The sequence below is a fragment of the Carassius auratus genome, chromosome 28, assembly GCF_003368295.1.
Source record: "Carassius auratus strain Wakin chromosome 28, ASM336829v1, whole genome shotgun sequence".
NCBI lineage: Eukaryota > Metazoa > Chordata > Actinopteri > Cypriniformes > Cyprinidae > Carassius > Carassius auratus.
Window position 1 is genome coordinate 17,402,518 of NC_039270.1, and position 18,840 is coordinate 17,421,357.

The 18,840-nt window shown below is 37.7% G+C and overlaps 1 protein-coding gene across 1 annotated transcript in view; it reads right to left on the reverse strand.

Annotated features, from left to right (window-relative positions):
• The window catches only part of LOC113047039 (SH3 and multiple ankyrin repeat domains protein 1-like), a 109,704-nt gene that overhangs the window by 90,392 nt on the left and 472 nt on the right, over positions 1 to 18,840 (reverse strand). The window contains 1 exon segment of the mRNA XM_026208284.1: positions 18,662 to 18,697. The gene's annotated coding sequence lies outside the window, so the exon portion shown is untranslated.

The following is an 18,840-nucleotide window of genomic DNA, read 5'->3' on the forward strand; positions in this document are numbered from 1 at the left end:
CCTCGTATTTCCTCTGAGCTCGAACCTCGCTCGACGGGCGCAGTGATAATGTCAAAACATGAAAACAGCCCTAGTCCCAGCCACCTCCGAGAGGCCGAACAATGCCTCGCTAGCCTGCCTTTTCTGGCTAGACTGATAAGAGCAAAGACATCTCAATGGGAAAGAGCTCGCAGAAATGTTGCTGAATGGAAGCGCATAAAGAGGTTACACACATTGGAGCGGAACGCTGCAGGGGGAGAGAGTGTGTGGGCTCTGGGATTGATGCTTGAGTTTTTCATGCTTGAAAAATGATTGGAGACGCCACGCACGATGGCACAAACGCAGGACGGATCATCCCACTATGAACGAGACATATTGATGTAATGCTGCTTTCAGTTTTTCTTATAATATTGCATATAGCAGAATATATAAAAGATAGTCCAGACTATAGTCTTTTTACCCTCCTTCCATCCAGCAGACGTTACAGGAGCCTACACTCTCGCACCAGTTCTCGCACAATTTATATAAAAATATCATTGCACTACTGTTATTTTGCATAGAATACATTGTTTAACAATACTTTTGCACACTCATCCAACTGTATTTATTACCACTGTTCTCATGTTCCTGCTGTTCATAATGTATATATAATCTTTCATTGCTCTGTTCATAATGTACATACAATCCCTACATTGCATTCATATTTATATTCTGTATATACTCTGATCAACATTGTATATAGTAACTCCACTGTACATTCTGTTTATCATAACTTTACATACTCTGCACTTTTATGTATATAAAACACTATATTCTTGCACTTCTGGTTAGATGATAAACTGCATTTCATTAGCTCTGTACTTGTAATCTGCATAATGACAATAAAGTTCAATCTAATCTAAATCTAATCTAATCTAATCTAAATCTAATCTAATCTAAAGGGACAGCTCAAAACTAAGGTTTCTAGTATTTTTATGGTAAAATTTAACTAGAAATATAAAAAAAATTCTTCCATCTAATAATTACATTTTTGATGGAAAAGAATATTTGATTTTAGTGTAAACGTAAACTTAAAACTTGAAAATTAGAAATGTTGGCAACTAACAAATAAGTTTAATTTGAAGTCAAATTCTAAAGAAAAAATATAGAAATCTTCTATATAGTAAAAATCTGATACATAACAAAATTATTTAAACTTAAAATGAAATGAAAACTAAAGTTAATTCAAAATATGAATAAATGGAATATTAGTATATAAAGAATCCTAAAATAAACCTGTATTAATTTTTCTTTTTTTCTCTGTGGATCACAAAATAAAAGATTTTAAAAGAAAATACATTTTAAAAGCAAATGTCTTTGTGCATAGGATGAAAGTCAATGGGTTCCAATGTTGTTTCGACCACATTGACTTTCACTGTATGGAAAACACAATTGAAAAATATACAAATATCTTTCATTTTGTTTTGCACGATAAAAAAAAATTATGCAGGTTTGCAGCAACTTAAGGATAATTAAATGATGACAGAATTTTCTAGATGTCAACTGTAGTCCAATCAATCTAGTCCAGTTTGTCTCATGAATATGTAATGACTTAAACAGCAGTGTGGGAAGTACCATCCATAAATAAATTAGGTTTCTATTTGGCTTTAGCAAAGAAAACAGACAAAATGGATGCATTAAAGTTATACGTGTTAAATAACACAATGTTATGCAATCAAACTACCTCCTCTTATTTGTCAATAAACTCTCCTGGCCTTTCTTTTTCTTGCCTGCATGTCTGAAAAGACACCCTCAAGCGAACTTTGGATCTGTGTGGTCCACAAAGGCTCCACTGACTCAGCTGTTGTGGTCAGTGTGTAGGTTTTCTAAGCTAATGCACTGAGGCTTGTGTTAAAAACAGAGCTAATGGGCACGGATTATACAACTAGGAAGAACTTATTAAATCCTACGTAACTATCAAAAAAGCTAACAAAAGGATCAGACACATCATATGCCCACAACAAATCAACACAACAAAGTAAAAAAAATGGTTTTCTTATTCTAGGGGATTACAAATGAATGCTCAAACAGCTACAGTATATCCAAAAGGGATAAAAGACATTTGAAAAAATACTAGTCTTGACAGTCTGAGGTAAATCTCAGAAAAGACAAAAAACGAGTGAAATCAACCTCAAAATCCTTCACATGCACAAACCACTGCATTACTGAGGTGTTTCCCGTAAATCCCTTAAATGCTAGCAGAAGATGTGGTTGTGTATTTTGTCGACTCACAATCTTTTTCCATTAATACTGATATTTTAATCATTTCTGTGCAATAACTCTTTAAACTGAGGAGATCTCAGTTTCTCTTGTTATTTTATCTTGAGGTGGAGTATTTGGTTTGCAAATAAATGTGTTTTAGAGTTAAAAAAACGAAATGGAAGATTTCCTCTCAGCCAGCAATTGGTTTGCAAGGAAAACAAACTGATTTTCCTGCAAACTAAACCTCCATAAAAATATGATGACATACTTGGGTAAACCACAGCTGTATTAACATGTCAAATAAAGCTGGTTTAATGTGTTTGAGACAGTGCTGTGTGGCCTGAGGGCTTCCTCCAGCTGATGGTGTTTGACAGAACTGCAACAGTTCAGGCTGTGGTTTCCTGACAGAATGCACTGCTGTTTTGCCACGGCTCCCTCAGGTGCAAGCCAAGCTGACTTGGCATTTGGTGAGGGACATATTTTGTCATGATACAGTCGTCAGAGGGATTTGAGTGAGCAAACACAGGATTGAAATGTCTCTGTGTGTCTGTTTGAGAGAGATGGCTGAGAGGGAAGGCGGGACGAAACTGGATCAGTGGAGCTTGCACTCAGACAAGTACATGCTCTCTCTTCCTCTGCGAAAGTGCAATTCACACACGCACTACAGATGTCAAATTCAATTCCACAAACACAGGCCAAACCGAGCACTGGTACTGTAATGAAACAAAATGGAAAAGATTATGAAACTGTATCACAACTTAAAAAAAATTTAAAATGTGGAGGCAAAAATCCCACGTTGCACTTTTTTTAGGTTGTAAACAAAACAAAGATTATTGAAGTATGTTTTATAATAAAATACTATTTCATACTTTTTTTCACATTTAATTTAACGTTACTTGCTTTATTTGTAATTGAAATGTACAAGCAGTTTCTGAGTGACATCTTATCTTCGAAGCACTGACATGCTGACTACATCGTACAACAAATAATACAACATTTTTATAACTTTGACATTAATTGAATAATCCAAAAATACTCCATTCCTTGTAGAAAAATAAATAGAAGCTCATTTTACCTACCAATTACTTAATATTAGACATGTTTAGCATTCATGTTAATGCATGATTTTCACACATTACAAAACATTTACCATTGCTAAAACTTGTGACTGTTATGAGTTATGAACTAAGTGTGACTGTTATGAGTTATGAAATAGCATATAAAATGTTAGTTTTTTTGTTATTATTAAACTTATTACTTCATATAAATATTTATTGTTAATTTAATTAATTTCGGATTACAAAGATTGCAGAAATCATAATATAAACATGTAGCCTACATTTAATTTCAAATATAAAATTTTAAAAAAAAATTTATTAAATATTTAAGCACCTTTCTTCATTGAACGTGTTGAAAATGCTGTATTTTGTAGGAAAGCATATGACACACACACACATAAACATGCTCTGACGCGTTGAGCCATCCATCAAACAGATGAAAGTCGTGACATTTGCCAAGTATGATAACCCATACTCAGAATTGGTGCTCTGCATTTAACCCATCCAAGTGCACACACACAGCAGTGAGAAGTGAATTATCTCAAGGGCACTTCAGCCATGGGTATTGAGGGTAAAAGAGCACTGTTCATTCACTCCCCCCACCCAACTACTGCCAACACCAAGACTCGAACCTGCAACCTTCAGGTTACAAGTCCAACTCACTACCCATTAGGCCACAGTTGACCCAATCTAGTTGCTGTCCCTTTCTAATATTCAATGCTCCAAACCAGCCAGTGACACATCATCTTCCTCACTGAGATCTGACAGATTGAATTGCAGTATCAAAACTTTAACCATCAATTTAAAACCACCACATTTTTTTTTCACCATCTGAGCATAAAATACTGTGAAGAAGTGTCATATTGGGTAAATGATAGTGACTTGACATTTAGAAGGCAGTGTCAATATTATACGGGGTGCTGATGTCACTGATGTGAAGCTGCTTGGTATTTAAATGAGTTCTGTGGGCAGCTTTCTAACCACCTTCACCGGAATCAATAATAAATATTCCTGCCGGCCCTCAAAAAGACATGACCACCATAAAACATCAATGGCATGTTGAAGGTATAATCTTGGTCAGATTCCCACTGTATTATATATTCTGGATGCCATGGAACAATGAAAACTATTTTTATATTCCTTTTAAAAAGCCAACAAAAGGGGTTTTGCAGTGCAGAAGAACCATTTTGGGTTCCTCAAAGAACATTTTGATCGTCTGAAGCACTTTTTTTCCCCACAATAAAAACCTTTTGTGGAATTGAAAAATTCTTTGGATGTTAAAGGTTCTATATGGAACCACAGATGCCAATAAAGAATCTTTACCTGTACTTTAAACACATCAAACCCTTAATTCCACAAATTCTCACTGCGTTCAAAATCATTAGCTTAGCATCTATGCATAAATAGTTTAAACATAAAGAGAGATAAGAGTGGCTTTTATCTCAGCTACATGTTTTTTACGTGCATTAATCGTTATCCATTAACATACACTAACTACTGCCTCTAAAAGCTTCTGCCTTTGATGGTTAATGACAGCAGCCTTCATATTCTCAATTAATTTTAGTGGAGAGTGTCAGATGGAAAATAGAGAGAACAGCATCAAGATGCTGAAGCTTAAATTTGACTATTGTGTGTTCTAATTGTGAATGAAAGGGGAAAACCAACGCACAAGTAATCGTCTTTTAATCGTTCTAATCTATTCTATATAGGCCAATCAATATGGCAACAATTCAAACAGCACTTCTCTTCCCCCTCCCTCTCCTCCAGGGCCCTCAGCTTCGACAATACGTGTGCACGCTTCAACTCCTGTCTGTGTTTGCATTTTAAATTATTCAAAGCAATAAAAAGAACAGAAAAGATGATTAACATTCCTCCAGCTTTCACAAGACTCCAAATCCACAGCTGTCACACAAAACTGCACATTCTGCTTGAGGAAAGGTAGGGATGCATGCTCCCAGGACAATGCTAAATGATGCGTATGACAGAAATGATAAAGTGCCATTTCACAACAGCATTATTTTTTTTACATCTAGAAAAGATCCATGAAAAACATCTGAAAATTCCCTAAAATGCAGTACAAAGCGCAATTTTACTGAATCTCCTGACTGTATTGTTAACATATTTAGTGTAACTCAATAAATCATATTATTGATTCTGTAAAATCACTTTCTAATAATCTCTTTGATTGAGACACAAAACAAGTGATCCTGGTTTCTTAGCTCTAATCTCTAAGACTGTGATCAATTAGGGCGCTGCAGGCAATGGTCCATGGCTGATTTGAAAATAAAGCAATAATCTGGCAATAATGCATTTGAGGGGTGTGAATAAAATCAATCCTGTCTAGTGTGAAAGCTTTCTGCTTTCAAATGTTAATGTGACGATTATGGCCATCATTACGTAGTCTTCTTTCGTAATTACCAAAGCTCTGGAGAATCTGCGCCCTGTATAACATAAGAGTAGCCACCTGGACAGAGTCTGAAGAGCCAACATCACTGACCTTATGTTGAAAGGAAGCCAGAAGTCTTAAGCCTTGATATTATGGAAAATAATTGTGCCTGTGAGAAAAGCTTAGAGAAACGCATTGGGTTTAATACAAGCTTTCAATCAGCAGCAAAACAATGAGAGTGACTTACAATAAATATGAAGGGGGCCAGTTTCACTTTCAATGGTGTAGCCACAAGACTTAATAGGGGTCATATGACGTTGCTAAAAAAGAACATTATGTTGTGTGTTTGGTGTAATGAAATGTGTTTTAATTTGGTTTAACATTAATAAACACATTATTTTACACATACTTTACATTATTGTTTCTCCTCTATGCCCCGCCTTCTCAAACGTGTCAAGTTTTACAAAGCTCATCGTTCTGAAAAGCAAGGTGTGCTCTGATTGGCCAACTATCCAGTGTGTTGTTATTGGCTGAATGCCTCAAGCGTGTGATGGAAATGTACAACCTGTCACAGTGTCTGGTCTGTAGGTGTTTCTCAATGTCAAGGAAGGATCCTCGGAAGCCAGTATTTCGAGGATGCTACATCATCGACATCCGTCGAAGGACTGTTCCAATGTCGAGGATCCTCGGAATTTTAGTCCTTCGTTCGAAGAATATCTCATACACAGGAAAGGATGCATATGTGTATATTTCGAGCTCTCAAATCACCCACAATCCTATGCGCGCAGCTTTGCCATCTAACGTTAGTTCAAAAATGCAAAAATGTCGGAGCGTTAACGGTTTTTATTTACGTTACCAAACATTTGTTATAACTGTAGTAAATATAAGTAAAGTTTGACATTTAAATGCCAGTACAAATTACTACAGTATGATATTGTAAATTATACAAATACAAATGGTTAACTGAACCGGACCTGTCATTTAACAATTGGTTGCGTCATTGGCATTTCTTTTATAAATAACTAGTTAAGTTGTCCAAAGTAATTTAACGATACCATTAAAAGCGTTATTCAAACAGACCTTTTCACTGACGTAATGACGCAATTACGTGCACTTGCTAGGCTGTTCCATTTATGTGTTCTCCAAATGCTAAAGAGGACTCTCGCCTAGCCTCTTAAGGAAGTGACTTGGAAGGATCAGTCCAGCCAAGGAAGTATCCTTGATATTGAGAAACGCCTTGTGTTTCCCTGGGTGTCCACTAGTTGTCACACTTCCCCATAGTCACCCCACTGCAGGCACTACATTTCCCACGAGCCTTTGTCCCATTCATCACTGTTAATTGCACACCTGATATTGCACTCAGCTGTCTCCACTTTCATCGTTTTCACCTGTCCATATGAACCAGCCTGTCTCATTCTGTTTCAGTGAGACCTTGTTTTCCGTCACCCGGCTTTCTCGTGTTCCCTTGTGGTTTTCTTGTTTCTTGTTCTTGGACTGATTTTTATGGTTATGACCTCTTGCCTGTTTTTGATTGATTTTGGATTACCCCATTAAAACACTGCATTTGGATCCATCGTTTCCTGTGTGCATTCGTTACACGCCCCTCACCATACTGTCATACTGTGTCCCGGTGTGACAAGACAAAACCAACTAAATCCTTTACAAACGAGGCATTTGTTGCATCCAGTGGGGACATAATTACTGATTATAAGATGTTTTTAAATGTCGAGTTGCATCGTGTCGCATAAACATAAAACCATCTTTGCATATGTGATTGGAGGAACGACAAACAACAAGCGCTACTCTACACTGCTAAAAACTCAGTTTGAATCATCAGTGGCAAATCCTTCACTTATGAAAACATACAGCCTGTGTGTCAGCATTATTTGTCAGAACACTGCCATTGTATGCTACTCTCCCAGGGAACAGTCCTCTGTAAAATGTGCTGCACGCATCTGAATATTTGGGTTGAACTGTTCTGGAACAGTGTTGTAAATACAAGTTAACCACTGATTTCTAGTTTTCTTCTCTTTTGGAGGACAAATCAAAGAAGCGTTGCTTTCACAACGAAACACACAACATCTTCACGACATGGCTGCAACAACAATACTACAGCGAGAATAAAAGTTACTCCTTTCTTTGCGTGAACATTTGTGCAACTTTGTTGCCATTATAACATCATAAACCGAAAACTGAATTTAAGTTCTTTTATAAAAAAAAGTATAACCTTCACATTTCTGCTTTTAAATGCTTAAAAATGGGCCCCATGTACTTCCATTGTAGGTGTTTTTTTGTTGTTGTTGTTGTTGTTTTTTTTAGGAAATCAACGTCATGCCAAGGCTGTCAATTGGTGGTTATGCACAACAAACTTCTGTATTGTGTAAAACAGGTTACTGCTTCTGGTTCAGGTATGTGAACCAGATGTGTATGTGCTTCATTAAATATGGAGCAGTTATACTCAAGATGCTACCAGAGAAGGAGCTACCAAAGATGAGCCTAAACTGTCCATCACATAAAGTGATATCTAAAAGTGTTTTTTTTTTCTAATTATTTTTCTTACTATCATTCAGACATTAAAACCCAATAAAATGCCAACAACAAAAATAAATATGCAGCTTAGCTGATTGCCTTTATTATCACCGTCAGTTCATGCTGCTATTAATATTTATTACATAATTTCTCTGAAAAACAGATGCGATGAGACCAGTTTTGGCATATGCCCCATTGAACTTGAATATTGAATATTTTGAACCCCAAAATATTTCTTTAACTGTTTAGACAGACCTTCAGACACGAGAAACGAAAAGATGTTTTCAGCTAAATGGAGCACTGAAAGTTGCAAGTTTATGTTTGTTTGTGTGCATCAAAGTCTGCCAGTGTACATGCAGTGTACATGGACCCTACCGCCGGCGTACGGCTGATTAGTTAGGGAGGATCTGTCATATATCATTCCCCATTCACAGTGCCACCACCCTCCAATCTTTCTATAAATACAACCAGCAGCGCCTCCATTATTAATGCACACAGCCACTCCAGCCAATCACGCCAATCTTTGCTGAATCCATCATCCCAAGCTGAACGGCACAATCTCCAGATGCCTGCCTGTCTGGATGACCCTCCCACAGCTTTCTGAATAAGGCCTGCAGCTACACACAGGCTGTAGAAGAGGATCAAAACCAGGATCCTGGGGTGGATGAGGGTCTGGCTCATTCACCATAATCTTTTAGAAATGGGATGAACGGATGACTGAGCACATAGTGAGGGCAATATAACTGCTCTGACACACCTGAGGACACATCATCCCATTGCTGCAATGTGAGAGAGTATTACAGTCATTTCTACCATTTAGACCTCTTTTTTATTTTTATTTTTTCAAAATATTATTATTTTATCCGGTCAGTCTCTTGAGATTAAAATCTCAATAAGTTTGATGGCAGCACAAAACATTACAACAATACCAACAACAAAGAATTATATGTAAAGAAATGTGACTAACTGCATAAATGCCAAAATTACTGCTTAAAAATCTTTGACCTGAGTCCTAAAACAATTTAAAGGCACTAGGGTTTGAAGTGTAAAAAGTGATTAGGACAAGACCCTGACTCTGGGCAGTTTGCATCAATATTACTCTAATATTAATACTGAAGCTGTATTTTTCATTTTCAGTACAATTGATAACTAAGAGGCAAGGCCACGGCAGTTGCATTTGTATTAAACGAGAGAGCAATGAGATATGAGAGACATCAAAGTAGTGCCAGTTTCACTTACTCAGATGAGCGGTGAATAGAAAATGGCAAATAATACGAAATACCTGACAGATTTATGCTGTGATTGACCAAATATTCCAGAAAGCCCCACAATAGTGATAAGCATCATGACACTATACATAATAAGGTAGGTCACTGCCACATGTTCATAAAAAGATGTGTAAAATATGACTCAAAACTAGGGCTTGTTAAAACGTGATGCAAGTGCACAGATGGACTCTTGTTTTCTTATAATTTATGCTGTCACATATTGCTCATCTCTTCAGGCTAATAGCTTTAGGCTTGAACATGCACCTGTTTTGGTGAAAGAAGAACTGTTATGAATCGTTTTCGATTTTCTTTTCTCAAATGGAAAAAAAGAAAGAAAAAAATGGGCCTATACTACAGGTCTATCCTTGTATTCTTGGTAAACACATATCAGCAGTGTTCCCACGTTCCAGGAAAGCTTGAAAATGTCATTGAAAATGTTCTAGAGTCAATATTCATTTTTCAGTCCTGTATTAACTCCAGTGACTTCCAAAACACTTGTTTTTGAAGACACTTGTTCAATGAAGCCAGACTCATATTGATACTAAATATACAAAGTTCTGTCATCATTTACTCACCTTCCAGTTGTTTCAAACCTGTATGAGTTTTTTCCTTCTGCTGAACACAAAAGAAGATATTTTAAAGAATGTTGTTATCCAAACAGTTGACGGTAGCCATTGACTTCCATAGAATTTTTTCTAAGTCAACTGTTTGGTTAACAACATTCTTCAAAGTATCTTATTTTGTGTTCATACTTGTTTGGAATAACCTAAGGGTGAGTAAATGATGACAGTTTACACTTTTGGGTGACCTATCCCTTTAAGTACCCAGAAAAATGCTAAAAACAATCAAAAAGACAAAAATCACATGTCAAATTCTAAATAAACATTCACAAATCGAACTTATTACACAAAATAATAAGTGATGTTATACAAATTTCCATGCCAACTCACCTAAAAACCATTAACCTAAAAAAGGACATGACTGACAGGAAGGACAGCTTTAAAAGCCTATTGATCTAGTTGTTGACTTGAGCTGACACTGCCACCGCAGCTAAGCTGAAGGTTGATTGATGGTCTGTGTGCGCCTGACACTGATAAACTGAGACAAACCTGCCAGCATATGAGGAAGTACATCTGCAAATTTAGCATAGCTGCTGCAATGTAGGCTGAAGTATGTGGCCATTAGACTTGCAATAGATGAGCAGAGACTGAAGGATAGCAGACATGCACCACTGGCCTCCAACGAGCTATTCATCAACCAATGCAGTGGATCACACACAGAGTTAATCTGTTTGGCACAACTCTAAAACACGTTCCTAATAAACAAACCGGATAGCGTCATTTGCCTTAATGGAATTCAGTCTTCCCGGATCTGCAGGGGTGAGCTATAGCCATTTTTGCACACTGATATTCTCATCAGAAGCTGTGTCGCTTTATTATACAACTGCAGAAAAGCAAGCGTGGCTGGATTACTACAGGTTTTGTGTGCAACTATATGATTGTGCAAACAATGTGATTTTATGCAGAAGTATTCATGAGTAATTGATTGTCTCCCGTCCTCATTAAGCAGGTCTCAGCAGCATAATCCCTCTGAATGAAGATGAGCGCTTCTTAGCCACACACCAACATACTGTTACTCATTCTTCATTGCAGTTTTGATCAGCTAACACAAAACACAAGTTAAACATGTTTGTCCATTTGCCTGATATGGTTTACTGATTGATAATAGACTGAATGATATTACGCAAACTGAGAAGGGTGAAATATTTGTGCGCTTAAAAGTCTTTAGAGGCTGCTAACTTCGATTAAAAAAATCAGTCCGTGTTTATACAGCAGTGGTTCTCAACCTTTTTGACTCCAAGGTTCCCAAATTTTCCACAACTACATTAGAAGGTCCAACTTCAAATTTAAAAAAAAACTTCAAAGCTCAGTACTTCAAAGAAAAAGATTGTTGGGGAGGTGGGGGCATCTTGATTTTTAGTAACATGCATCACACGGAACAGGGGCCTTAACATTTTTGATGACAAAAAGCCCAAAATATAAAGTGATCAAATTTAATTGAGCAATTACATTTTTTGAAAATTTGTTTGGTTTGATTATTCTTGCTATTTCTACTACCAGTTCTTTTTTGTATGTATGTATGTATTGATTGACTGAAATCAATAAAACACAGTACAAACATGTTCTTGCCTTATTCCAAGTCACTGATTCAGAATTTTATGGTTCGGTTTAGCAGGAAGTGTCATGTATCCATCAACTTATTCCAATTCACAATTTGAATATTTTCGGGTCATATATGTCTAGTAGGACATTCTTACTTAAGTGACCCTTGTTGTAACTACATAGATATGCTTAGACACAAAAATACATAAGACATATGTTTGCACAGCTATATGCTGATTGATTTTTATTTTTACTGTAATTATAAAACAATGGCTGTCAATAAAATGTAATGTAATTTTCTATTGACACCCAAGTGGACCTCAGTTTAAAAACCCCTGATATGGAGTATTACATTTACTCCTAAGAGTCGTCTTACTGAACCTGAACATCAACACTTAATAAATGCGCATAAGCAGCGAACCGGTCCATAGAAAAGTCAATATGGGGCATAATGCACTGCCACGGCAGTTTAAAACTGCTGTTCTGGGCCAACCGGCTCACCACCAATGCTTCTGAGTCTAAAAATAGCTGTACTTTGATGATGCACTGGTGACTGCTGGGAAAATTCATGCCCCACTCCCCCTCTTTTGCTGCATCCCTCTTTCCCTCTCAATGGTGCAATTAGCACTAATACACTGGGATCCGGTCCACAGAATTGCAGGAGACTGCGGCCAATCGCTCAGATCAATTGGCATCAATGAGCACATACTCATGCAGCGAGCAGGAAGGAAGAAGAACAGCAGCATGCAACCATCTTTCTCTTGCATTTTTGCAAGTGAGTGACTGAAAGAAAAAGAGAGTGATGATGCCCTCTGAGATTTAACAAAGGGATTCTGTTCTACTTATGTGCATACACACGCTCAACCACTGCTGTGAGAAACACCCCAATGCCCTGTGCTCACACCAATGCCGACATCATCTCACGCTGACTCCGCTTGAATTTCCAAAGTGCTAGACCAATCTCAGCAGCAGGACTTGTGTTTAGGTTTTTTTTCAGTCACATGGGGAAACAGCTCTGTCAGTACAAGGGGGCTTTGACACAACACTCCTATTCTGCCAAAGCCAGATACGACCAGAGTCCATGACACCTGTCCCTATGTAACACTTCAGCAATCAAAAACTATTGATCAACATCAACCTCCTTGCCTGAGAAAACCAGCTTAAAACAACATTGTCTTGGTTTGGTGCTTATCTAGCTGGTGGACCAGCAATGTTATGCTATTTACCTGCAATTAAGGCAAGTCATCAAGCCCTTACCCTTTGATGAAGATAGTTGACCCAGGAAGTTTTGCTAAGATGAAGAAAAAAAAGACTGGTGGGTACACCAGCAAAGCAACATCCAATTCTGAGGAACAGAAATCAAAACAAAATAATGCAAGTTGCATTATCAGATCATTTACACCATTAAACCAGGATGACTATATTTCAAATATTACATTTGAAGGGATAGTTCATCCCCCAAAAACTGCAAATTCTGCAATCGTTTGTGCATTCATGTACCGTTTTAAATCATTTCCATGCAGAAACAAAAATCCTTCTGTAGAACACTTGAAAACACTTCACTATTTTGAAAAACGCTGGGTTCCAAAAAAACATTGGAACCTAATGAATTTCATTTTAAGGATAAACACACACACACACACACACACACAGAGAAGAAATAAAGCAAATGCAGGTTTATGCCAGGACATAGCATGAGGGTAAGTAAATTTCAAGGACAATGATCAGATTTGCATATGTATGCAAAAACTTATCTGCTGAAATTATAGAAGCACTTAAGTGTTCATATAAAGTGTTTTAAAAAGACATTGTTTTAGTCAGAAAGAAGCTTAACTTTTAATGAGCATATAATGCACTGAGCTTGGCACAGTTTCTTTCAATCCACAGTGAGATTTGTAGTATAAAAACTTCAAATGCTGCTACTAAACGAAAATAGAGCTCCAAAATAAAAATCCAGCTGTACTCTGTTTTTGGGTGATGCCTCAAAGCAGCAGTAGATCTCCTCTGTCCTTGAGCTCACAGGTATGGCCGCCAAAAATCTTGTCATTGTCATGACAATCAGTGTGCAATTTTTTCACAGTAAAGCCTTTATGTGACACAAAACTTGTCAGTGGAAAACCACTTGTCCATGGCACAGTAAAAAAAAAAAAAAAAAAAAACATATGTAAGCCAAGCAAAGTGCTTCAACTTTGGTGAAGAAAGTGGTGAGAAAAATGTTACACAGCATAACTTTTTATAAAAGCAATGTAACTTTGTCATGCATAAGTTTTACAAGTGACTTGTTTTTACCGGACACTGTTAAGTACTTTGGTCAACCATGGTTGTTTTTAAATGTGCTATATAAATAAAATTGAACAGAACTGAACTTCGCCCAAAACTAGTCATCGGCCCAAACGCCAAAGAGAGACACACTCAAGGCAAAAGAGCGAGAGACAGATGGAAAGTGGAAAAGAGGAGTTTGGGGAGGTGAGAGAGAAAGGACAGAGCTGAAGTAGGCCAGAGCACAAGGGAGACCGTCTGTCCCAGATCAGTCCTTTACCGCGAGCAGAATGAGAGAAGGAGAAAAAACGTGAGCGGAAGTGCGTAAAACGACTGGGCTAAATCCTGAAAGCTTGAACTCTGCCCCTCAAGAGCCTACACAGTAAATATTAGAGGAAGGAGAGATTCACCATCTTCAACCACTGGGCAAACACAGAGAGAGAGAGTAAAGGATGAAAGGGCAAGAAAAACTCACTGATTGTACAAGGGACAGAAAAGTAAAGTGCTTAAAGAGTGGACGAGGAGGAGGGGAAGTGGTTGGCAACAGCTAAAAAGCCAGGATGGAACTGAGCACAAACACAACCTGATAGGAGTTGAGTAAAATGAAGAGGAATGAAACAGTGAACACTATATCAGGCCTCCACGCTGGCCTAATTCACACAGATCCATTGGTATCGATCCATGCTGGCCAGGTAGCGCCCACTGCCTCGATTCATTAGCTTAGACAGGCAAATGTGTTATTAGAAAACGCTCAGGATGGAAATATGTGTGTTGAATGCCACATTTGTATCTACTTATTTCAACTTCAACTTCAACTAAACAAAATAAACCACTTTATGAACCAACCAACAGATGACAACCACCCTGTATCAGGTCAATACAGTTTCAAAGGACAATGTGAGAAGCACTTCAGATTACATTGATTAGAATTGTTCTGTGTGACAGTCATCAGGTTGTCCACATGTGCAGTAGATTTGAGTTGTGTGTGTGTGTGTGATCATTTATCTAAGCCTGCTGAAATGGTGTGAGCTGTTACTATGTTGAGATGAGAACATTTCTCCTCATTTACTGTTACGAGTGTGAGGATGTGTTAATAATGTGCATAATGAGAGAGAAGTGTTTGAACTACAAGGAGAGCAGCAGTGCTTGCACATACCAGCACGTCTCTATACGAAGACGTGGAAGAGGCAACAAATACAAATATGAAATAACTGGAAAGAAATACTAAGGATGGGTCAGGATGGATGACGCTACTCTCACATACCTGCAGTACTATAGTTGTCCTTCTCTTCAGCACAGATGCATTAGACAGTAAGTGACGGTAAAGATTTTTACAATGTTACAAATTATTTTTTTCATCAAATAAATGATTTTTAAACTTCTATACATCAAAGTATCCTGAAAAAGTATAATGGTTTCCACCAAAAAATGAAAGGGATAGTTCACCTAAAAACGAAAAATGTCGTTCCAAACCCTTAAGACCTTGTTCATCTTCAGAACACAAATTAAGATATTTTTGATGAAATCCGAGAGCTTTCTGACCATCCATAGACTGCAAGGATCCTACAACGTTCAAGGCCCAGAAAGGTTTTAAAGACATTGTTAAAATATTCCATGTGACATCAGTGGTCCAACCGTAATTTTATGAAGCTATGGGAATACTTTTTGAGCGGAAAAACTAAAATAACTTTATTTAACAATTCCTCTTCCCCAAGTTACCATCTACTGCTATTATGGAGAGTACCATGACACATGCACGTGCTTTCCTCTGTACATAAACGAGGCTCAGCGCATCCGTGTTTCTACAACATGTTTGTGCCATGGTACTCTTAATAGAGTGCAGTATAATGGTTGTAGATGGTAACTCAAGGAAGAAGAATGGTTGGAAGTCTTTTTTTTTTTCTTTGCACACAAAAAGTATTCTCATAGCTTCATACATTTCTGGTTGAATCACTGATGTCACAGACTATTTTCTTGATGTTCTTGGTACCTTTCTGGGCCTTGAACATGGTAGGACCCTTGCTATCTATGGAGGGTCAGAAAGTTCTCTGGGTTTCAACAAAAAAATATCTTAATTTGTTTTTCAAAGATGAACGAAATTCTTACGGGTTTGGAACAGAGTAATTAATGACAGAATTTTTATTTTCGGGTGATCCCTTTAAGCATCACTTCTGTTTGGAAGACTGATATTAATACAAAATGTATCTTAAGCAGCAAATTTTAATTATTTCTGAAGGATCATGTGACACTGAAGACTTGAGATAATGACTGCTGAGGATTCATGACATGACTAAGTATAATATGATAATAAATATGTGGTTTTCACACCCCTACCCTGGACACATCCATGTGTATGCATACTATGCATGGGGCAATGCAAACAAGAGGAGAGGCCGGGTTTTCCAGAGCATTGAGTGGAAGGGTGTCAGTGGCGTTCTAGTTTCCCAATTTATCAATGGCCCGTTCCATGTGGCTAATTTTAACTCTCTTTGTATGCCTTTGTCTGATTATCCACTCTGTCATCCTATCTCATTTCCCCCGAAGCGAAAAACTCAAACTACACCAGAACAGACTCTAAGTGCATGTGTGTGTTTAAGGGAAGACATAGAGGGTGTGAGAAAAGAGAGCGGGTGACAGTTGTGACAGCATGTGACTGAGGAAGAAATGTTTTATTGCATGCAATGTTGGCAACACCATTCTGCCACAATGTCTGTGCCAGGAAAACAGATCTGGAATTTTTTGCTTCACTTATCCTAATATTGGCAAATATATATATATATATATATATATATATATATATATATATATACAGCTGGTAGAAGTTTTTATCCACAGATCTTCATTTCTCTTTGGCTTCATTGCTTATTTTTCCCTCCCCCATGTTATTTCTCTCTCTCTGTCTCAATAACTGGCTAGAAATACATATATTGTGTAATTATGGGTGCCCGCAGCAAAGACCTGCAACAATTTCCCTCTTCTGAGCACAGACAATGTATCAGAGGAGGATATACGCGAAAAACAAAGGCTTCTAATAATAGATTCAGCAGATAATGGCAGGGGACAGTCCCAAACTAAATCAACACACACTCTCGGGAAAGCAGCACACTGAGACTCAAGATCTCTTCACATCCGTGCAGAGGAGAGAATGTTTGCTTGTTGGTTCACTTGTGTGCCACTTCTAGCCTGTGAGATGAGGAGGTGGCTGTCTAGTTAAGGGGCATTCAGTGGGTTGTGTCTGAGCAGCAGTGTGTCTGTGGGCGGAGAAGAATCTGTAGCGAATTGTGTGATTATGGGAATCACCTGAAAAGTACCTAGCCTACTTATATTCACAACATTTTATAATAAATATTAACCTGGAATAAATGGCATGTATTAGACAAACGTTAGAAACCATTTTTTTTTTCCCACCCAAATGGGTATGATTTGCTTTCTTCTATTGAAAGCAAAAGGTGAAATTTTTATGACCGTTTCTATGTTCGGTTACACACAGAAATACACTTAATGGATACAGAAGCTTTTAAGCTTCAGAAAGAACACAAAAACATCATACAAAGGGGTCCATATGACTGTCAGAGGTGTAATGATCTGCATCATCTGACGTTATACAATAGTTCTGTGTGACAAAAAGATAAAAGAACTTAAGCTGCTATTCATTCAAAATATTGACATTTGCTCTGGCTCTCCTTGGCGTGTTTGTGGATTCATGATCACATCAAGTCAGATCTTTTTAATGAATCGGTTGATGCGCTTCACAAAACCCAGTGGTATTGATTTGTGCACAAAGATTATCATTAAATAATAACCTTAATTTTAATCTGTACTAACAAAGCTTTTGCATGGATTTATAAGACATGGAATATAGTGCACTAGTCGTATGGACCACATCCAGTGATGCTTTTTGAATCATCAGTTCAATATAATCGCATGGAAAGGGTGACCAGTATAATATTCAGTATTGCACCCTTTGTGCTCCACAGGATAAAGACAGTTGTAAAAATCTGAAATGACATAAGAGTGAATAACTGATGACAGAATTTTCATTTTGGGTGAACTATCCCTTTAACAGCCAATTCTGTCATTCACTGCATATGCTTATAAGAAAGAAAGACAAAAGGCAGTGTACAGGAAAGAAAACTGGTGTGGCATTTAAGAGATGCAATCATACGAGAGAGCTGCCACACTTTCAGATCAGTCCGTGAGGAAGAACATGCCAGTGTATGTGGGTGGGTGGGTGTGTTTCAGGGTGTGACAGGATACTGCATATCAGGCTTCTCCCTTTAAAATACAGAGGAGAAAAAAAACATATTGCACTCTGCACAAGGAGCTGATTTATATCATTTAATTGTCATTATGATAATCTTTCTATGCCAAGCTCTTTCTCTCACAGCAATGCCACATATATATCCAGAAAAACTTCCTAAATTCTGATTCAGTATTCACCTATTCTTTCTGTACACCTCTTGTTTTAAGCGAACCTCTGTCTCTTTAAAGGAAGATCAGATTCTCACGCTGCTGCAGCCAAACTACAGATAACAAGCGACACCAGCCCAGTCTGATCACCTCACATCATTCACTCTGTCCAACAGACACAGTGCATGCACGAGTCGCTTTTCCCAAACGCTCATATTTCTCAACTTTGAATGGCAAACCACCAGCCAGCATCTACACTCATAACCTCTTTCAGGATCCATTCATCACTCATCCTCCGCACATTTTCACAGCCTCCCATTGCATGCACAACCCTGGCACAGGCGTGAGGAGAAAAGAAGCCTCACTTACTGTCTTGCTGTGGTTGCCTCTATTTGTAGATCCCTCCTTTGTAAATGGAGAGAACGACAGCAGTTATAAAAGAAAGGGAAAATCCAGCAGCTGCTAAAAAAAAAAAAATACAACAACGGCAAAAAAGAGAAGGAGAGGAGAGAGAGAAGGCAGATAAAAAAAGAAAAAAAAAAGAAAAA